The sequence below is a fragment of the Dermochelys coriacea genome, chromosome 5 (genome assembly GCF_009764565.3).
Source record: "Dermochelys coriacea isolate rDerCor1 chromosome 5, rDerCor1.pri.v4, whole genome shotgun sequence".
Classification (NCBI taxonomy): Eukaryota; Metazoa; Chordata; order Testudines; family Dermochelyidae; genus Dermochelys; species Dermochelys coriacea.
The window spans coordinates 65,458,836-65,482,202 of record NC_050072.1 but is presented as its reverse complement, the minus strand read 5'-3'; the positions used below and the strand labels follow the sequence as shown (position 1 = coordinate 65,482,202).

The window sequence follows — 23,367 nt, the reverse complement described above, 5'->3', positions numbered from 1 at the left end:
GAAATGATGGTGATAAAGAATTATTATATAAGTAGCGTTAGCTCACATTACTGCTCCTGTTCTTGTTTTTCCTTTTCTATCTTGTACAAAGCTGGTGGTCAAAGAAACTTGAAAAGGACGGGGTCTGTGAAAGGAAAAATTATAGTTCTTTTCTTTTCATAAGCCTGGGAGTTTCAAAAGCTTTCAGTGAAGTTTGGACATTTACCTCCCTTAGGCAGCTTTGAAATGCAAGCTAAAGAAATACATCACCCTTTTCCTAGTAGTGACAATTGCAGGAATTATTGAGTAGTATTTTCTTCAAAGGCATGATTTTAGGCTTGAATAGGAAAACACAGCAAGTTTTTTAAAAAGACTTAAGAAAACCTAATTAGTATATTGGACAATGTAAAATACATATCATCGTTCTTCATCACAGTTAGATATCCCATTTTATGATCACTTGTATTAATCTGCAGAAAGAGCACTTTTCCAAAGATGCTAATAAAAATGGATACAAATCCTTTGGATTCTATTATGGAAAAATGCTGCATGTCATTTAGGGTTGCCAAAGACCTCAGATACTCCTGCACTTTGCTAACTGAAGGGCCTGACTTTTTTGTTTTGGACAGTGACACTGCAGAAAGCTGGGAGGACAGAGACAAGAAAATTATCAAGAGTTGGAAGCTATATTATAATGTCTGTCTTCACACTCAGTTCTGTCCTACAACACGTGACTCAAACACTGCACATACAGATATAGGAGCTATATTTTATTTTGGAGTTATTTCAGTAACTGGCCAGAGACTGCCCTTTCCTTTTCCATGCATGTTCGACTTGTACTGAGAACGCTTTGATTCTGCCAAGTTGGAACTCCTGCTTATAGCCAAAAGAGTTCATTATAAACAGTCCATTGCCTAACTGCACTTAGCCTGTAGCTTCTTTGTTGATGTTATGCCCTCTTGCAGGATTAATGTGTTTGACTTGACAAGCTGCATAATGATGCAGATACCAGACTTTCTGCAGGAAGTTCTTCTATGTGAAAGCAAACTCATGATTGTCCCTCAAAAAGGCCTGGATTCAGTAAAGTACCTGAGCATATATTTAACTGTAATTGTGTGCTTAATTCCTGTTGAAGTCAAATAACTCATCACTAAGACCTCCTGTGCCTATCCCCAAGACTAGTAGTGAAACCAGAGAATGAGCTCTAATATGAATTTTGAACTAACAAAGAATGTGAGCTCTATGGAATAAAGATAAAGTACTTTGCAAAGGTTTAATCTACAGAAATTAGCCTGTGAATAAAAGGAAAATGATAAAGCTCAATATGAACATTGGGAAGCCAAATCTGCAATTTAGATTGGAGGCACATGTATCACTTCAATGCAGTCCCATCACATCAGAGGGACTAGCCATAATAATCAATATTCCTAGTATTCCAGAATATGGTCAGATTAGCCAAGAGTGAATCCTTCATATGAACAAGAGGCAAGGAAGTGGGTGTGTGACTTTGGAGTATGTATGGTACAGAGATCTTATTCACTGGTCAGACTTTAAAACTCTTCAGAAGTGCACAGAACATGTATGGCTAAACTAAGCAGTGAAAGGTCTCTGAATGCAAAGTATGTAGTAAGGAAGTTCTTTAGGAATTATGGGAGAAGAATGAATATATCTTTTTGCTAGAAGGAGGAGAGAAAGGAACCTAATAAAAGTAAACAGCACTCTATGCTTCCTTCACGCTGGATAATTGTATTGCTGCAAGGGCTCAGGCATGAACTCCATGAACTGACTTTGCTGATTCTTTTGCTTTTGGTTGATGTCTCTGAAAATAAAATGTACACATCTTATTCACCATGCTTCTTTGCTTTTCTGAAAAAGCAGTTGTATAGGCTATATTGGGCTCACAATTGACCATACAAACTAATGAAGAAAGCTTCTGTAGACTCTTAATGTTTTGTGTAGTATGAGGAAACAATTTTAGAGATATACTTATATTGGGTTTGGTAAAACTAAATAATGTTCTGTTAATTTTGGTAATACTGTGTTTTTTCCTCTTAAGAGGTTCATGAAAGGAAATACATAACAAAAAGTATGTATGTGATTATTAGAACAGGAGTATCTTGATCACCACTATCCCTAATATCAGTGGTCTTGTTAATTTGATGGTGGCAGTGATAGGGAAAATGAGACCAGAGTCTGAAGATAAGGAAGGTACTTGAGACAGTCTACAGTATTTGAACTGTTACAGTAAATCCAGCAATCTTGCATTACAGTATGATGGAATTGGATACTACATTAAGGTAACCTGAAAATATTAATAACCAATGAAATGACTTGGACACCCTAAAAGCATTATCAAGGGTAGAAGGAAGCATTCACTATGTAGCTTATTTAAATTTTATAGTGTCTTATCTCTAAGGTAGTCATCCAAGGTCATTAATAACTGGCCCCCTTTCTGTGAGACATCACAGTGCGCTGTATGCTGATGATGTCAGACCTATCATAGTCTCTTGGAGCATGCAGCTAGCTAAAGGAGAAAATAACTAGGTTGTGTTTTAGAATGTTTATTAAGCCAGATTTTAAAAATAGGTACCTAACAGAGAGAGACAGTGTATACGTACATGGGAACAAACAGGTAATTGTGCTAGTAAATTACAGTTGCATGAATGCAATATCACTCCTCTTTACAGAGTGCTAAAATATATATGTAAAACACACAACTGCATTTGCAAATGCAGTTGTATGTTTTGTCAGTGTAACTATCTGTTTCTACCATATTTAGGGCACATCTTAAGCAGCTATTTTTGAGATAAAGCATAACTCTCTCTATATATACACACACACACACACACACACACACACACACCGAGACTTGATTCTCTTCACGCACCAGGTAAATCAGGAGTAACTTGTCAGGGCCAGATCTTCTGCTGGAGTAAAGGTGGCTTAGTTCTGTCAAGTTCAGTAAAGCTACAACAGCTTATGCATCAAAAGGTCTGACCCTTAAAATGGTACTGATTGCAAATTGTTTTCTCTTCAGATTCTTTCCTCGTCACCTTTTAAAGCTAAGTGTATCCAAGTAAATGAGCACTGATCCCAGCATCCACAGTACTGATGTGATAAATCACAGCATGTAGCATTTCTGTATGATACCATGAAAAGGTTCCTTAACTCCAAGAACACCTGTCACTCCATGAAAGGAATCAGTGCTGTAAAAAAATAAAATACACTGATTACTTGCAGGCTGCTGAGAAATGGCCTGGCTCAACTTCCTGCTGTTCTGTAGTTCTCAGGTGTTGAATCAGAGAGATATAAGATGGTGTTCCTTTCTAAGATTAAAACAGGTCAGGCTTGTTCCTCCACTGAGGATGTTTAACAACATTTCTACTGCTGTTGCTCTTAGGAAAAAAAATACACTTACAGTAAGATTCAGTAGATCTCTGCAGGTCTAAGGACTCCTTTCCTTTGTCTTTCCTTTCCTTTATCTGCATTGTATGATTGTGCTTTTTCTTTAGAGATAAGTTGCAAGTATTTAGAAAACCAAATAGACAATAGCCATAGGACTACGTGTGCTGAATGCCACCAAATAACAAGGGTGGAAATAGGCCATTCAGGACACAAATGATTTTAACCTTAACCATTTTTCTGTTTAAGGTGTCTCAGTCATGGAGTACCAGCTCTCACTGTCAGAGTTTTTCAAGCATGAACTCTGCTAGTGATGTTACACCCACTAAAGAGTATAGAGCTAACCTTAGTAGGGCAAGCAAGTGGCAGTTTTTTTGTCAATATGGTGGTTTTAAGATCTTTGTTTAAAAATATACAATTTTATATTTTTAGACATATTGTAAGATAATTGTAATGTTTCCAGGTATCAAAAAGAAGAGCCACTTGTGTACCTGCCAAGAAATGAGTTCAGGATTCTGATTTTTCCTATAATAGCTCATGATTTCATGACTGCACACACAAATTCAGTTTACTTTTAAGAACGCTGAGGATTTAAGAAAAACAGCTTTGTTTTTTCCTAGGACTTAAGGATTCTGATATTCACTCAGGAAACCTTTGCAGTGTAGCTGCAGATAGTTTATTGTGACAGTGCAAAGTAAGGACAGATTCTGCCTGCCTTACTGACACTGAGTAGCACCATACTCCACAAAGAATCCAGACCTATATATATTGGTATGGGCTAAATGAAGCATTTATCCTTGATTAAGGGGCAACACCTACTCCTCTGCTTTTAAGAGCAGCTCTGTGAGGAAATTGTAACTTGCCTGCTCCCGTCTTGTTTGGTGAGGGGAGTAAGTTGTGAAGTGTCATCTGAGATAATGGCAACTACGACATTTATATTAAGCAAACTGTTGTGCATAAACCTACTAAATATTAATTTTGATAGTAAACTTTCCATGGAGACGTAGGCTGAGCAGAGAAAAGGATTTTTATTTCATTCTATCTCATGACCTTGACTCCCTCACAGCTCTTCAAAACTGTCCACATAGTAAACATTTAATCAGTTTGGGGTTCTGGTTGCATCTTAAGTTACATTGTACCAGAATACTGTATTATGTATATATGATGCAGTCCTTACTTACACAAGTAGTTCCATTGGCTTTATATGGGAAAATGATCCATCTCTTGCAGAGACAGACAATAGACCTTCGGGCAAGTGTCTTTCATGTGAGTAAGGGTTTGTAGGATCACTCTACGTGTATGGTCAAAAACCCTCTCTCTGTGTCTCTGTCTTCTGGAGATGTATGGACATACAAACTTTTGTACCTATTTAAAGTATTCTAGTCTATAGACTAGATATATCTTGAATAAAACGCCAGAATGAGTCCCTACTTTTTTGAGAATCATTTCCTAAACTGAGAGATTTACAAAGTTCCTGTCCAGGTCTGAATGGAGCTAATTCCGAAGAGTTTTGGTGGGAGGGAACACATTGTACTCATTTCAAAAAATTTCTTTAGGTTCTGTCAGCCATTTATTTTAGAACATAATCAGATCCCCTTCCAGTTTGCCCAGGATATGGAAGTAATGAATTCTTAATCTTGTCCACTTTCTGCACAGTCACACTTTTGCAAATAGCCTCATTGAAGTAGTGAGGTGTCACCAATTGAGCCTCATTTGCTGTAATTTAATTTCAGATTCCCCCAAATGACCCACAGCAGATTCTTTTGTTTTTATGTTGGTTCATGATGATTTCTGGACAGAAATCCAGCATTTTGAGTAGAATACTGTTAATCATGGCTCCCTGGAAGGTCTCCAGTGAAGCCTAGAAGTAAGGGCTACCATCTTGTCTGTGTACTTGGAAAAGTCCTTTTTGCTCATGTTTTTGTTTTTTAGTGATGTGGTGTTCTCTTCCCCCCCCCCCCCCCCCCCCACCGATGGCAGGGAAGGTGAAACTTTTTTATCTCAAAGCATGTTGATGAGCTTCTTTCATAGGCCAGCTAGTCCCACCAATGTTGCCTTCCTTCCCCTCACTCGTATACCATCCCCATCTGCAGACCAGACCCATGCCTTTCCCAGAGAGAGTACTGTGACAGCACTGCTCAAACTACATCCAGGCAGCTGGGGGTTCAGGAAGTGATTTCCTTTTTCTTCCCTCTGTAAAATAAAATCCCAACAAATTGTAGTGTAGTGCTTCTCTCCTGGCTTCACAAAGCTGCTGCTACTTCAGCAAAATAGTTCTGTCTCAGGAACACATGTCTTCTGTGTTCCTGGAGCAGGACTATTGGGGCAGCTCTAGATGATTTTGGCAGGAGATGAGTGGTCTCATATTACTACAGCTGTGTAGCTCACTGGATGAAAAAGTGCACATTCCCATGCTAAACATTAATAAAACCCTAAAATATATACAAATAAGTTACTTTTACTAACATAAATCAATATGTGGTTTAGGAGATTCTGGGATATGAAGCCTTTAAACCTGTAGGTTGCCATTGTGAGTCGGATCCAAGTAGATCATGGCTAAAGTCCCACTGTTGTAAGTTGATCTGAGTGGACAGCCCTGAGCCCATTGACTTAAAGGTCTGTACAGATCAGCTTGTAGGATCAGGGCCCAAATTTTGACCAGCTGACAACTGTGCTGGTTTTCTATGAGATGAGTTGATGATCTCAGTCAATTTCAATATAACGTGTTTGAATGTGTCAATCGATTTAAAAAACAAAGATGTGAACTACAAGAAGCAATGGGCCATGTCTTTAGTGCTTTTCAGGTTGCAATATGAAGTGTGCAAACTTGGGGAAATATCAAAACATTAATTTGTCGTTAAAAGGATCCCTGCATATTAGTGATTTGAAATGAGTGAGTCATTCACATTTCTGCCAGTTGAGAAAAGGGAGGGAGGAAGAAAGGAGGGAATGGGGAGTCACTTTCAGCCTTTTGGCAACATTAACTTTTTAATAATTTTTTTAAAATCTATGGTTATGAATGAGGGTGGTGTGGGGGTGTATGTGGTGGGGGGATGGGAGCAGGGGTTTGAGTCCTTCCCATCCTGGGGGAAGGAATCTGACTATCTTTTTAACGTGTCCTTTGAATGTCTTATTGAACTTGTCTGAATATGATTAACGTGTATGACAATCCCCAAACATACCATTTCCACATTTGTATGGTTTAATTTCCTGCTGTGTATTGGAGAAGTGAAATGGCCCCTGGTGTAAATTTAAAGCAGTCTCTAGCTGCTCAAAGTAATGGCAATCCATCTTGGGCTGCTGTGCCAGTATGGGCACATTCCTGATTTGTCTCTAGCCATGTCCTCAGCATGCAGCAGATCGAGGGACGTGATCGTTCCCCTCTATTCGACACTGGTGAGGCCTCATCTGGAGTACTGTGTCCAGTTTTGGGCCCCACACTACAGGAAGGATGTGGATAAATTGGAAAGAGTACAACGAAGGGCAACGAAAATGATTAGGGGTCTAGAGCACATGACTTATGAGGAGAGGCTGAGGGAGCTGGGATTGTTTAGTCTGCAGAAGAGAAGAATGAGGGGGGATTTGATAGCTGCTTTCAACTACCTGAAAGGGGGTTTCAAAGAGGATGGCTCTAGACTGTTCTCAATGGTAGCAGATGACAGAACGAGGAGTAATGGTCTCAAGTTGCAATGGGGGAGGTTTAGATTGGATATTAGGAAAAACTTTTTCACTAAGAGGGTGGTGAAACACTGGAATGCGTTACCTAGGGAGGTGGTAGAATCTCCTTCCTTAGAGGTTTTTAAGGTCAGGCTTGACAAAGCCCTAGCTGGGATGATTTAACTGGGACTTGGTCCTGCTTTGAGCAGGGGGTTGGACTAGATGACCTTCTGGGGTCCCTTCCAACCCTGATATTCTATGATTCTATGATTCTATGCCCTCTATGCCAGGGCTAATGGGGGGGTGGGGGTGGGGGGAGCAGTATATACCTGCCCTACATTGTGCCTATACCAGGGGAATTGTGTGTGGCTCCTGTACAGCAGTTGTATACCTCCAGAATGGTGGATGGAATCTTTCTCAGTTTTCAGACAAATTCTTCAAATTTAGGGAAGAGGGATACCTTAATAAAGTTACCTACTGCACATATTCATACCTCATCCTAATATATTATTGTATTTACTAACCAGCAGATGTTTGTCTTGCTTCTTGTATTTTTTTGTTTGTGTAGCTTCACTGGGAGTGATACCTAAAAGTTAGAGTAATCTACTCTTAATGGTTAAACCACTTACATCTCTCATAAAACAGGTTATATTTCCCATATATCATCTAATACAAAACCCTTTTAACCATAGTACTCTACAAAGACTAAAATTCAACACAAAAGCCGCCCAGGAAGCCAAATAAAAATGAGAAATCCAATTTCTCTGTAAATCTCCCCAAACAAATTCTGCAATCTTCATGCAACAATTGCTGCTTCTGTAATCCAGTAGGTTCCCCAGTTGTTGGGTTTTTTTTAAAATCATTGATTTTTATCCACCCTGGTTGCACATCAGCATTGTCAGTAAGAAAGATTTTGCCAGTCAAATTAGACTCTGTTTTCCAGTGTTCATTGTCTTTAAATTATTCCCTTAGGCCTGGTCTACACTACAGCATTAGGTTGATTTTAAGGCAGTTTATGTTGACCTAATTATGTCAGTGTACATACTACAGCCTTGCTCCTGCCATTATAAGTGCCCTGCTACACTGACGTAGTAACTCCATGAGAGGCATAGGAATTATGGGGATGAAGTTAGGGTGATGCAGTGTCCTGTAGATACAGCATTACTTTCATCTATTGGCTGTCATTCTTGTCAATTTTTGGCTCCCCAGTCAGGCTGTTGCTCAGTCTCCGCTACAAGCTGGGCTGCCACCCAGGCCCCCAACTCAAGCTGCTGCCGGGCTATCCACTCCCTCTGGGGAACCTGCTGTGCCCCAGATCCCAACTCCTTGCTCCCAGCCGGGCTGCCCCCAGGCTTCTGGTTTCCCGCTCTGATTTGCTCCCCACTGGGCACATGGCAGTTGACCAGACTCCCAGTGTGAATCTCCCAGCTGGGAGCCTGGCTGCCCCCACCTCCCTGGGCTCCTGGTTCCCTACTAGCGTGACCCAATTTTTCCCACTTTCTATCTGAACAAGTTGGGTGGTGGTGGTTAATAGGCGCTTGTATAAGAGAGGGCTCTGAATATCATGACCGTCCCTATAAAATCGTGACATCTGGTCACCCTACTCCCCACTGGGAGCATGGCAGCTGACCAGACTCTGGGTGCGGATCTCCTGGCGGGGAACCTGGCTGCCCTCCCAGACTCTTGGCTCCCTGCTGGGAGCACAGCTGCACCTGGCAGGGAGCTCTGTGCCCAGAAACTGGTCAGCTGCCCCATTCCCAGTAGTGAACGGGGAGCCAAGAAGTTTGGTGTGGTTACCCTGTTCCAGGCAGGGAACTGGGCTACTGGCGGGGAGCTGTGTGCGGAGCTAAGAGGGCTAAGCTCTCAGCCCTCAACACTGCCCCTCTGAAGTTGGTGGAAGCACTTCTGGTGAGGGGACACACCGCCACCAAAAGAAGGGCAGTGTGGTCATGAACTACCACAATAATTACTGTGGTGGCTGTAAGTTGACCTGACATAGGTCGACTTAAGTTTACAGTGTAGACATGCCCTTAGTGAAACTTGTGTATTCCCCTTGCCTTTAGTGAGGTTTGCACAGGTTTAGGTAATTGGAACTCGATAAACAACTTATGTTTATTCGCCAGAAGAAATAGAATCTAGCTCTATTACTCTTAACTGTCCTGGCTTTGTAGGAATAAGAGGTAAGGAAGCAGTAGAAACTTTCTTTTCATTGCGAAAGTAAAGTAAGCAGTTACAATGAAAGCACACAGGCAGCAGCACATCTGGTGAGAGAAGCGGCCAATTTTACAAACTCAGTCTTCAGAGCAGAACTGCACTTTAAGGTATCATGTGACTGTGTGATAGACAATTTCAATCGAACCTTTAAAACTCTCTTCCTCCATGTTCTACAAATACTTGAGCCCATTGTCTGTCCTCTTTCTGCAAATTGTTCTGTTGTGTGGTAAAATAGTTTTAATTACAGTATGTTAGCAGTGAGTGAGAAGAGTAGCGCCTAGAGTAATATTGCTCACTTCACTGAGTGTTTACCTATGCATAGGCCCCAGCTTTCTCTTCTAGTTTTCTCCCTCCTGTGTCTTAGCAAAAATTTGGCTGTAGACTAGTTAGTAGCACAAGATTTTGGGTGACACTTTACCCTTTTTTTGTCTTCGGATAACACTATCTCACCTTATGTCATATCTTTTATTTATTATTTTTTAAAATAGGATATCATAAATATAGATGGTACTTCAAAGACAGCTTTTCAGGTTCTGACACTTTCTCCATCCTAGATTCTCCATCCTTCTCTTGCTTCTCTTCCATACATGATAATTACTACTTTGCCAGCTGATTAATCTTTTTTCTATTGTGTTCCCAATTACATTTGTCAGACAAAACAGTTGCATAAAAATAGCTCCTATCTTCAGCTGTTGCTGTTCTTTATTTGGTGCCTCTGAGAAGTGGGGAGGGCAGAAGTGACTTACTACCACTGTTTCCAGTCTTCGGGACGGCTGGAAGCAGCTTCTATGAGTTAGAGCAGCTCCGAAATTATTCTTTCTTTGTTGCAGCCAGAATGTTTCCATTTGAGTTTCTGCTCAGTCCAGGATTTCTCTAGCTAGATCTTTTCCATATCTTGGCATACCCATTGTGCCATAGGCCCCAGAGTAGGTAATGTAGAACCAGCTTTAGAAACTTTTTTCATTACCCGTGGGAATCATCAGTTCAGTGAGCACCTACCATTGCCATTGACTTCAGTTGATGAAGTCAGGTGCTCAGCAGTTTTGAAAATCAGGACAGTTGTTAAGGGATCTCAGGATTTAGAAGCCTAATTCAAGACACCCAGTTTCATAAATCTCTGCCTGAATGTGCAATTTGATGGAAATCGGAATCTAAAACAATAACGATGGGTGATTTCAGCTGCACACATGAAGGCTAGTCAAATGTCACAACAGGATATTTAGAGAGACAAGGTGCATGAGGTAATGTCTTTTACTGGATCAACTTCTGTTGGTGAGAGAGAGGCTTGTCTCTCTTACCATCAGAAGCTGGTCCAATAAAAGATATTACCTCACCCCCACCTTGTCTCCCTAATGTCCTGGGACCAACATGGCTATAATACTGCATACAGCAGATAGGATTTAGATAAAGTTTCTTGACATCAGCAATGACTGCTTTGTGGAACAGCTAGTTCTAGAACATACAAGATGCAGTCTGACTTTTTTTTAAATGGTTTTCCTGGGAGAGACACCTAAGAGTAGGTAAAATTTCCATTAGTGGTTAAGGCACTTAAGTGAGTTGCTAGCAAAGACGTATTCTAATGCAGACATCCATTAATATTTTTTTCCTTCAGAAGTTACAAAACTCTAAATTTATCTTTTAAAAATTGCCATAATTCCATTACTCTATAAAACTCTCCTAAACAAAAAATATACTATCAAACTGTAATCTGAACCAAATGTTGCTAGTTCTGTAATAAGTCTGCTTCCCTCTAGCCCCCTTCTTTTGGTGGGTTTTGTGGTTTTAAAAAAAAAACAACTCTTCAGTTAGTGCAGCTCCACTAGCATAAAAACTATTCCTTTTGAATATCCAAAGTGCTACTTCTTACTATTCACAACCACAAAGATCCTTTTTCTGCATGACTGGAAAAGGAAGTTCCACTTTACCCTCCTAGAAGTGTAAATAATCATAATATTTAACCTCTCTTCCTCACTGAGTTACATAATGGCTCTAAAATTACCTATATTAAAACAGTATAAAAAAGTTAGTGTTGTGAGATCTGCCCTCTAGATTAATCCTCTTATATAGAGTAAGTAAAGCTACATATACGCAAGAAGTTGGAGTTAAAGACAGGGTGGAAACTACAACTTTTCTGGTTTTCCGTGATTGAGATCTCATTCTTGATATTTCACTTACTTAGTTTTTTGCATATACTATGCAGCAACATTTCAGTGATATGAATTTATTTCTTTATAACCATGTCAGAAGAACTCTACTGGAAACAACAGTAACTACTCGGTAACTCATGGGTAGCAGTGCAGCAAGGTCTGCTGCCAAATAAGTAAATAATGTGTCATCACTTTTTCTAAGTATTTAATACCATTTAAACCTTCCGTGTCACTTCACTGTGTGGTCTCAAATGAGAAGAACCCATATCACAGTCACTGTAATTTCAGGAACAAGGAACTTGGTGGTCATAAGTTTAAATTCCTGTTTTGTAAACAACTTAAAAATAAGGGCACTAGAAATGCGGAAACTTGTTGGCAGCCGACTTTAAAGAAGGCAACACTTTTTTTTTTTTTTTTTTTAATGAAATCTGTCTTGTCTTGAACTCTGAATTCTTGCAACAAGTCTTACTGTAGGGAATAATTGACAAATAATATCAACATGATAGACCTTAAGGGGCAGATCTGGCCCCTGTACATCAGTGGCAGATAGGAGCTGGCATTGTGCTGCCACAAAGGGCCTTGGGAAAACTCCCCCAGCACAGGCACATCATATGACTAAGATAAGAAGTTCTATAGTGGCTACTGTGCATATCCAGTAGATGGGAGAAAGTCTTAAGTGGGACTGTGTAGGAAGTGAGACCATCGCTTTCAGAGATTCTGGGCTGTCCAGACTGTGGAGTAGCCTAGAGGTAGCTGTTGGGAGCTTAAATTGGAGCAGCCTGTGCATGAGTGTATGGCACAAATCACGCTGGCTCCTAGACCATCCTACATGCCTGAGGGCTCCAAACCATAGGCTTTTCAAATCACTGCTATTGCCAGACCTCTTCTGTTCTTCTAGGAAGAAATACAAATTTATTTTTAAATTAAGGGCTGGGGGAAATCCAACGGGTGTGGAGAGCACACCATTTGGATAGAGATGGCCCTTAGGGGAGGATTTATTAAAGGGGAGTCTCTGTATCCTCGTAAAGAGGTGAGGATGGATGTTGATAAAATCCAGGTAGGAACTGAAGACAGTCAAATGGAAGAGTCCCATTCAGTTACATCACATAATGGCAGACAGCTAAAAGTGACACATTTTATAAGTGCTTGCGTACAAAAGCTAGAAGTAAGATGATGATGATGATGATGAAACTGGCATTACAGAAACTTGGTGGAATGATGATGATCAATCAGACATAGTAATACCAGGGTACAAAATACATAGTAATGACAGAGTAGGTTATGCTGGTGGGGGAGTGGCACTATATGTGGAAAAAAAGCAGAGTCAAATATAGTAAAAACCTTAAATGAATCAAATTGTACCACAATCTATATAGATAGACATTTTATGCTTGAATAATAAGAATATAGCAGTAGATCATACTACCAACCACCTGACCAGGATGGTGGTGGCGATTGGGAAATGCCCAGGGAGATTAGAGTGGCTATAAGATGGGGGAAAAAACCTCCAGTTACAATCCCCCACTATTATTATCTCTATATTGACTGTGTACATGTCACCTCAGGATGGGATGTGGAGATAAAGTTTCTAGACACCATAATGACTGCTTCTTGGACCAGCTAGTGCTGGAACGCACAAGGGGAGATTCACAGGCTCTGGTCCAAGAGGTGAAAATAGATGAATCATTCAGTAATAGCAACCATAATATAATTAAATTTAATATCCTTGGGAGGGGGAAAACATCAAAGAAACCCACCATAGAGGCATTTAACTTCAGAAAGGAAAATTATAAAAAAATGAGGAAGCTAGTTAAATGGAAATTAAAAGGTACAGTCTCAAAAGGTAAATGCCTGCAAGCGGCATGGAAACTTAAAAACACCAAAATAGAGGCTCAAATTCACTGTATAGTCCAAATTAAAAAAAACAAACAAAAAACGGAGGACCAAAAAGTGCCATCATGGCTAAACAACAAAGTAAAAGTAGCACTTAGAGCAGTGGTGCTTCTTTCCACAGTAATAGAATCTGTGTGCACCCCCTTCCATTACCGCACAGTTGGCTCAGCAGAGGAGCTTAGGCTGCAGGCAGAGCTGGGTGGGCGGTGGAGCTGGAGCTGGGGACGGAGCAGGGGGTGGAGTAGAGCTGCTACATGGGGGCACAGTGGAGCTGGGTGGCACTCCATTCCAGCCTCCCAAATGTTCCTCTGAATGTCCCCCCACAAATGTTCCTCTGTGCAGTTTGGGGAACACTGAGTTAGAGGCAAAAAGGTATTCTGTAAAAACTAGATATTAAATCCTATTGATGAAAACAGAAAGGAGCATGAACTCTGGCAAGTCAAGTGAAAAGTATCATTAAGCAGCCAAAAACAAATTTTGAAGAGCAACTAACAAAAAAAAAACCCTGCCATTTTTAAAAAGTGATATCAGAAACAGGAAGCCTGCCAAACGATCAGTGGGGCCACTGGAGGATTGAGATGCTAAAGGAGCTGTCAAGGAAGGTAAGGCCATTCCGGAGAAGCTAAATTAATTCTTTGCATCAGTCTTCACTGCAGAGAATGTGAGGGATGTTCCCACACCTGACCCATTCTTTTTAGGTGTCAGATCTGAGGAACTGTCCTAGATTGAGGTGTCAGTGGAGGAGGTTTTGGAACAAATTGATAAATTAAATATTAATAAATCACCAGGACCAGATGGTATTCACCCACATGTTCTGCAGGAACTCAGATATGAAATTGCAGAACTACTAAGTGTGGTTTAAATCAGCATCTGTACCAGATGACTGGAGGATAGCCAATGTGGCACCAGTTTTTTTAAAAAAGCTCCAAAGGCCATCCTGGCAATTGCTGGCCAGTAAGCCTAACTTCAGTGGCAAGCAAATTGGGTGACTGAAAATGTAGAAAAGAACAGAATGATCAGACATTGGCTACAGGTCAATGGGGGCTGTGGGAAGTGGCAGCTGGTACGTCCCTCTGCCCGCGCCGCTTCCCGCATCCCCCATTGGCCTGCAGTGGCGAACCGCGGCCAATTGGAGCCGCGATCGGCCGAACCCGCAGACGCGGCAAGTAAACAAACCGGCCCGGCCTGCCAGGGGCTTTCCCTGAACAAACGGCTTCCCACGTTTGGGAAACACTGGGCTAGATAACCATTGGTCTGATCCAGTATGGCCATTCTTATATTTTCTCCTTTTTGCTTCATACTACATGTAGTCCAAATGGAAGGCAGTGAAATTGTTTTCTGTTAAGTATGCAGACATCATAGTGATATGCTTTCTGTAAATAGACAGATGAGCAGGCATTACTCTCTCTGGTACGTTCTGTGATATCCTTGCTTTGGTTTTTTGTTTTGTTGCAGTGTACTTGAGCCTTGAAGTTCAGTTCCAGATTTAGATACATTCTAAAAGTTCAGGGGCATCTGAATTCAGCGTTCCAGTTTTGGTCCATTTCAGAGATCAGGACTTGTATCTGTATTACCAAAGTTTGCAGGCTGACGGGGAAGGCTTTCGGGGTTCTTGGTACCAGTTTAGGCCCATCTGTAGAGTTTAGGTGACATGAATACATATCAATTTTCCAACATCAGGTTAATCTTAATATTTTGGCTTCCAGAGTATCCCTCTAGTTAATACCATATGGTGGGCATATTCCCTTTGATCCACAAGGAATGGTTTGCTAAAAGAGGAAACACTTTCACAGCAGTGCTCTGTGCAGGTTCTGCTTGATGCCAGCAACTGTTGCCAAACACTTCTATTTCAACCAACAAGCCTGTATTCTACAAAGAACACAGATTAGGCAGTGGATCAACACACTTAAAATGTATACGGTCAAATCCTGAGGTCCTTACTCAGATTTTATCTGTTGCTTTACATTGGAATTTGTCTGAGCAAGGAATGCAGGATTTGGCCCATAAATACTGGAGTTGGATATGTACATTGGGTCGTCTAGCCCATTCCATTGCATCACTGTAGAATAATAAAATCTGTGTTTGGCTGTGGCTTCCATGAATGTGATTGCAATACCTTCTTTATAAGGTTATTCAGTTCTGCAACTTCACTGTGCGACAGGCTTAATTGGGCCATAAAACCAGCATAATGAGCCTGGCATGGAACATTTCTGTATAAGAATGTAGATCCTTTCACGATGTAGGTGACGGGGGCATGGCCAAAGGAAAAGAAGTATGTGCAATGCTAATCTTTGGCAACATTTTTAACTCCTTTGGCCACTAGAGCTTAAGGTTACTAAGAGTAGTCCTCAGGCTGCTCTGATATGGTATAGGGAGCTGTTCCTGGACAGTACTGCAGGAGGATTGAGGGTTTAATCACTTTGTATGCATGCACGTAACCTGTACTCTGCACATCTCAGGATGTGGTTAATTTTATGGATTCTCAAATGACATGCAGTGTATTTCGGTACTTTGTTTCCTTTTGTGGTGACAGCATCACATTGCATGCTCATGTTCAATTTATTCTTTCATGTCACCCCCAATGGAGTATTGTTTCCTGTCAAGGAAACAGACATTTTATACTTTAGAATATTTTTTCTCCCCTAGTGAACCAACTCATAATTTATCTATTAAATCTTGTTATCTTAATTTCTGTCTGTCACTCTAATTTTTTTTTTTTACAGGTTACTGAATTTACTTGTTCATTGTGCTAGTCCATCTATCATTTTATCAGCAAATCTGATCACTGTACTCTCTACTCCTTCCTCTAAGTCAGTGGTTCTCAACCTTTCCAGACTACTGTACCCCTTTCAGGAGTCTGATTTCAGCCCTGAGTGGTGGAGCCCGGGCTTTGGCTTGAGCCACAGGTGGTGAAGCTTGGGTTTCAGCATATATCTTAACTTCAAGGGGCACTTGCTTGCCACCACCTAATGGCAGTCCTGCACTTGTGACACCCCCCTAAACTCATCCTGTGACATCCCCCTTCCCCCGAGGGTTGCCACACCCAGATTGAGAAACAATGATATAGGATATAGAGCAGAATAAACAAGTCATTGTCCGTATGAAATTTTAGTTTGTACCGACTTTGCTAATGCTTTTTATGTAGCCTGTTCTAAAACTAGGCAAATAGCTAGATGAGTTGATGTACTCCCGGAAGACCTCTGCATACTCCCAGGGATACACGTACCCCTGGTTGAGAACCACTGCTCTAGGTCACTTATGAAGATACTAAGTAATAATGGATACAACACTGATCCTTGTTGAATGCTTCAAGATAATGGCAACATGTAACAGTAATAATTACTCTCCTCCAGCTGGGGGTCTGAATCTATCCTTATACTTTTTGCTTATTATTACGTGAGTATTTTTATCCAAACCACATTTTTGCTTTCTAATTGAGACTCTATATGGAACTGTTTTTTAATATCTTCATATATCATGTTCACTATGTTTGTGTGCATCTATATATATATGTTTGACCTGAACTTGAGCTTACCTTAACTATCTTCTTGCTGCTTACTTATCCTCCTTACTAGGTTCTTGAATCCTTATTATTCTCATAGGTTTTTTTAATATAATGTTGAGGTTAGATTTTATTGGCCAATAATTTCCTGAATATCGTTTTTATGGGATGGTGAACAAACTGAGTTAGGATTTTGGATATTGTCTTAATTCATCCAGTAGATAGAGTAGTGAGCTGTGGAATCCAGGTTTGCTGCCTGGTATTCAATAGAGTGGATACTAGTTAAACTTTCTGCACTTTCAGACCAAGATGAATCTTTCTAAGAATTGGGGAATAAAATGAATGAATATAGTTGAATTCTCTAGTCAGTGCAAGGGGAAAACAAGGAGCTAAAGCCACTAAGCTGTTTAATCCATATAAAAATATTTGTTCTTTCAATCTCAAAGACCAGAATCATTTCCCAATGTGAAATTTAATGGATAAAAAACAAGAGCTAAATAAAACAACCTTTTTTTGTAACATTCTTGTTACCAGGGCAATCCCTGTTTACATTGCAGCCCCTTTAAAAATAAGCAGCAGTAAGGAATTTGTGAAGACTGCTGTAGCCTTGCAAATTTCCGCAGGATGTGATGACGTTTTGTCAATGCTCATATGTAGAGTCACTCACCTGCTTCCTGAAGTCTGTCTTCAGTGTAGGATATAACTGATATTTCTGTTTTGTTTTCATGTTCCCAACTTCAGTATGTGACTTGAGGGATTTCTTATATTCAAATCTGTCCTGCTTGGTATTGATGAGTTAGGCTTGCTTTCTTGCAAGTTGACTTAAGTAGTGGTGATATTGTTTTTAAGATGGTCATGTGCTTGTGAAGCTTAAAGGGAGTTGCTCAGATCTGGGAGAGAATTGTATTTGAGAGTGGGATTTTAAAACAGTAGTGCAGTAGGAAGAAAACAATATTGGGGTAGGCAGGAAATAGCCCAGTAAACACCACTGTAGTATTTATTCTACCTTGTTCAATCTGGTTGAGTGGTAGCAGGGACACTTCTGCAATAGCCTTTTATTAATAGGAGAAATTAAACTTTAATTTGAAGCTTGTCATTTAATGTCCAGTACTGGAAAATATTGTCCTGAATCAGGCGGTTTATTACTGGGTATCTACCTTCTTCCCTGGCTGAGCTGGAGTGAAAGGATCTAGCGAATGGAACACATTGTGTTATGCAGTTCAACACCGGCCAGTAGAAAGCTCCATACAAACATCTGTCAGGGATGGTCTAGGTAAATTTAATCTTGCCTCAGTGTGGGAGAGCACAAAATGACCCCTGGAGGTCCTATCCAGCCCTACATTTCTATGGTTCTATAATACCACCAGTGCAGAAAAGGAAGAGAGTTCCTGAGGTAGGGTGACCAAATGTCCTGATTTTATAGGAACAGTCCTGATAATCATGGCTTTGTCTTATATAGGCACCTTACGCTCCACCCCCTGACCTGATTTTTCACGCTTGCTATCTGGTCACCCTATTCTGAAAGCAGAGGGGAACAGGCTCAGGAGGGCAGCAGAGGCTGTGCCTGTGTGTGAGCAGGAGCAGTAGGCCAGAGTCAGCAGTTGAGGGCTTTGAGGTAAAGGCTGGGTAGCAGGCAGCGTGAGAGCTGGGCAAGGAAGCAACAACTTGCCTGTGGCTGTCAGGAGCCACATAAGCAGCAGTAGCAAAATACAGGATGATGGCCTGAAAGTATTTGACATGGGACTACGTTACATATGGTTGGGAGGATTGTGATTTGGAGAGGTCCCAACAAGACATGGTTACTCTTTTTATACCCCTCTCTCAGACTGCCCCAAGGACTGGGTTAGGAATGGTTGGGTTAACTTTTTTTTTTTTGTGGTAACCATATAAAGTAATTGTGCCTAGATTATTCTTCTCCCTTTATTTCTGGCAGCCCTAGTAAAGTAATCTTCAGTTACTTCCTCAGAATCCATGAGTGTTAATAAGGACTCACTGAGGGCTAAAACCTATTGATTCTAGTGCTTGGAGCACTTTCAGTGCTGGTCTCTGAGCTCATGTTACAAAGAACATGCTCCCAGACCTATATAGGAGTCTGGTGTATCACAGCAATACCCTGCAATGGGGTTGGGTGTAATGCATAAGTAGAGTAAGATGCATACCTTTTTAGTGAATTGAACTGACAGCATGATAGAAATGAATTAGTTGGGCAAAAAGCTGTGGTAGTTTGAAATATGGTTAAAAATTGAGTATGTGATTAAAATACGACATTTTAATTCAGATACCATTCCTTTTTCCCATGTCATTCATCTGAGGTCCCAATTCAGGAAAGTAATAAAGTATATTCTTCCATGTATTTGTATTCTAGTACAGGAACTCCTCCCATAACGTTGTAGTTATGTTCCTCAAAAATGCAACTTCAGTGAAATGATGTTAAACAAATCCAATGTCCTCATAAGACTTAATGTAAATGAGGGGGTTAGGTTCCAGGGAAATTTTTTTTACCAGACAAAAGACTATATTTTATATATGTACACACACAGTATAAGTTTTAAACAAACAATTTAATACTGGTACACAGTGATGATGATTGTGAAGCTTGGTTGAGGTGGAGGAGTCAGAGGGTGGGATATTTCCCAGGGAATGCCTTACAGCTAAATGATGAACTAGCAATTGACTGAACCTTCAAAGGTTAACTCTCTCACTCTACAAGGCAGCAGGAAAGGAGGGAGGGCAGGCAGAGGAACACACCCTATGTGTGTTTGAGAGACAGAGATGCGCATTTCCCCTTTAAGTATGAAGAGTGGGGTCAGAAGTACACTGCCTTGTTAATTAGATCAGCAAGCTGAGACCAGACCTCAGCTGTTGCCTAAGGCAGCAGCTCCCTCTGCCCCATCCCCCCCCCCACTCTATGGAAGATGGGTTAAGCAGGGTGCAGGAGCAGGGGGGAAGGAGTACATCCTGACATTAGCCCCCCTCTTCTTCCCCTCCCCCCCCACAGCAAGCAGGAATCTCAGGGAGCAGCTCCAAGGCAGAGGGCAGGAGCCGCACATGGCAGTGTGGGGGAGGGACAGCTGAACTCCTGACAATTGATAGCCTGCTGAGCAGCTGCTGCACAGGGAACTTAGGGGAGTGGGGAGCTGTTGCGGGGGGAGGCTGCTGGTCCACCCTGGTTCCAACCACCCACCAGCTAGCTGCAATGGGCTGCTCTTCCTGCAAGCAGTAGACAAAGCAGGCAGCTGCCAAATGACATTAGAAGGGAGCTGTCAAGGTTCCTTCCCTACTCTGAACTCTAGGGTACAGATGTGGGGACCTGCATGAAAACCCCCTAAGCTTATTTTTACCAGCTTAGGTTAAAACTTCCCCAAGGTACAAACTGTTTTATCTTTTGCCCTTAGACTTTATTGCTGCCACCACCAAGCGTCTAATAAATATTTAACAGGGAAAGAACCTGCTTGGAAACTTCTTTCCCACCCCAAAATCCTCCCAAACCCTACACCCCCTTTTCTGGGGAAGGCTTGATAAAAATCCTCCCCAATTTGCATAGGTGAGCACAGACTCAAATCCTTGGATCTTAAGAACAATGAAAAAACAATCAGGTTCTTAGAAGAATTTTAACTGAAGAAAAAGTAAAAGAATCACCTCTGTAAAATCAGGATGGTAAATACCTTACAGGGTAATCAGATTCAAAACATAGAGAATCCCTCTTGGCAAAACCTTAAGTTCCAAAAAGACACAAAAAACCGGAATATACATTCCATTCAGCACAGCTTATTTGATCAGCCATTTAAACAAAACAGAATCTAACGCATATCTAGCTAGATTACTTACTAAATTCTAAGACTCCATTCCTGTTCTGTTACTGGCAAAAACATCACACAGACAGAGAGAACCTTTGTTTCTTCCCCCCTCCCGCTTTGAAGGTATCTTGTCTCCTCATTGGTCATTTTGGTCAGCTGCCAGCGAGGTTATCCTAGCTTCTTAACCCTTTACAGCTGAAAGGGTTTTTCCTTTGGCCAGATTTTAAAGGTGTTTACCCTTCCCTTTATATTTATGACAGGAGCATTGCACAATTTTAAATGAGCATGTTCCCTAATTGATTAGCAACGTAACAAGGAAACATCCTTAACCTGGGCAACTTTAAGTGAGGAGTTCCTGTATGCATTAAACCTGTGCTTTTTTTAAGTATGTGCTTAAGTCCATTGACTTCAGTAAGACTTGAGCCCATGCTCAAAATTAAACACATGTTTACTGCTTTCCTGAATCAGGATGCTGTCTTGAAACAGATCTGCAGAATAGTCAGTAGAAAACAACTGATGCCAACTAAGAAAACAGTCTGTTTATTTAAGTATAGTATTGCAAGCATAATACATCACAAAGGTTGTGCATTAGAGACTCGAAGAGCTTGAAAACAGATACACAAAGTTATCTACATGTACTTAGATCTGTGTGCAAGGTCAGTGGCTGGTTTTATAAGGTATGTGTATCTGAAAACATGCTGTAGTTTCCATTTAGGACTTAAAATAAAAGCTTTAGAATCTGAGCCTTCCAAAAAGAATAAAAAAATGACCTGGTTGTGGATTCTTGAGAGTGGAAAAGTGGAAATGTGCAATATAACTAGTGTATGATCTAGAAAAAGATCTAATGAACTGCAGAATATATGTGAATCCTAATGCCAGATATAAATACATATAGGCATAGGTAGTGATCATTCAGAAAATGCAGTGCTGAATTCCAAGAAAAATCCCAGTTGCATGAAGAAAAGAACATTTTGCAGATAATGTAACAACTAAGTCTCCAAAATGCTAATAATTTTTTCAGAAACCAAAGCATAATGTATGCAAGTACTGAATCTCTCTATGGAAATTATTCACATCCAAGTTTATAGAAAGATACCTATTTTTATGTATGCTACTCTGAAACCTTCAGTAAGGCAGATACAGATATCTTACTGTAGTGTGCTTGCGCTCTCTCTCTCTCTCTCTCGCTCTCTCTCTTTGTGACCCCACATTATTGTAGTATGTGCATGTGTCCAAAGTATTTAAAAAAATAGATTCTGAAAGGCATCTTAATATCAGATTTCCAAGAATCCTATGGAAATACAAGTTGATTGGTATTGGCAGCGTGGTGTCAGAAATACAGTTGATGACTGTTGTGAACATAATCTTGGATGGGTCACTTAGAATGGCAGAAACAATTGTACCATAAGTTGCTTTGTGAAGAACGTGCTATTTTGAATTCACAGAATTTTGCATTGCTTCTAGGCTGGGCTATAAGCTATTGTGAAAACATTAAGTACTACTATCTTTATGTTCTGTAAGCCACATTTTTTGGGAAAAAAAATCTGTTAGATAGGTAGGAAGTGAGCAAAGTCTGATAATACTATTATAAAGCAATCAGCCGCTCTCAAGGTAGTGTTGTTCGTTCTCCTAACACAATTCTATATTCCTGTAACAGCTAGTGTTACACTGATATTCTACCAAAATAATAATAGTGTAGGCACTGCACTACCATAGCAACATTGAGATATTCTCATGAAATTAGAGTTTCACAAGCATTGTCATACTTTTACTATCACAAAAGTTTTTCAAACCGAGTTCCTAAAATGATTCTCTTAAATTCGTAATTATGCACCTAAAATAACTGACTAGATTCTCAAAGGACCAAGCACCAATATTGAAGACACATAGCATGTCTAACAATAAAACCACTTATTTAAATTCCTCTATCCATATAATAAGGCACCAAGGTTTGAAAAATTTGATTAAGGTGTTTAATAACAATGCAGGGACACTTCCATTACCAAGGAGTGAATTTGGGCTGGCTTATTACCTTTTCTAACCCAGGGTTGAAAAATCTTGAGATGCTGCCTGTTATAAAACATGTACTGCCAGATACATTAGGCCAAGAAAGTACACCATTATAAAACATAACCTTTTGCATTAGGTATGTTTCTCATGAACTGGTGATAACTTGCAAGATATTAGCCTTTATAATTATTTTTCAGGTTTATGGGGAAATTACATTTAGGCACCATTTTCTAACTGCACAAAACTTTTGGAATTGAAGCGAGATGATGCTACTCAAACAGTACTGTAGTTGCCAGATCAGAAGAAGTTTGTCTTAAAGACATACTGGCCAAATTTGTGTCAGTGCAGTTTTACATAAAAATAAATTTCAGCACCATATCCTTCACATCCATGTGATTCTAGCAATTGTATGTATAGGCAATAGAATTTGTATTGCAAATCTTGTGTTTTGTGAAATGAATTAGTCTCTATTATAATCACTATTATTTATATTATAGTAATGCCAAGGGTCACGTTCAAAATTAGCCATTGTGCTGGCACCTGTACAAACTCTAGTTACTTTATTTGAGTTACACCACAGATATGAAGTGGATCCAGTATGTTTTTCCATTTCAGCTCCTACTTCACACTTAACTGTCTTCGTTTAAACTTGCATTGTTCGAGAATTATTATGAGGAAGGCAGCTCTTGTGGTTAAAGCACTAGACTTGGACGACAGTGTTGTGATGATAAATTCAGTGTTTTCCGGGGCACATTTATGATACTGA

At 40.4% G+C, this 23,367-nt stretch overlaps 1 protein-coding gene across 2 annotated transcripts in view; it reads left to right on the top strand.

The window, feature by feature from the left end:
• The window catches only part of ST8SIA4 (ST8 alpha-N-acetyl-neuraminide alpha-2,8-sialyltransferase 4), a 75,081-nt gene that overhangs the window by 17,371 nt on the left and 34,343 nt on the right, over positions 1 to 23,367 (top strand). The gene's annotated exons all lie outside the window — the stretch shown is intronic.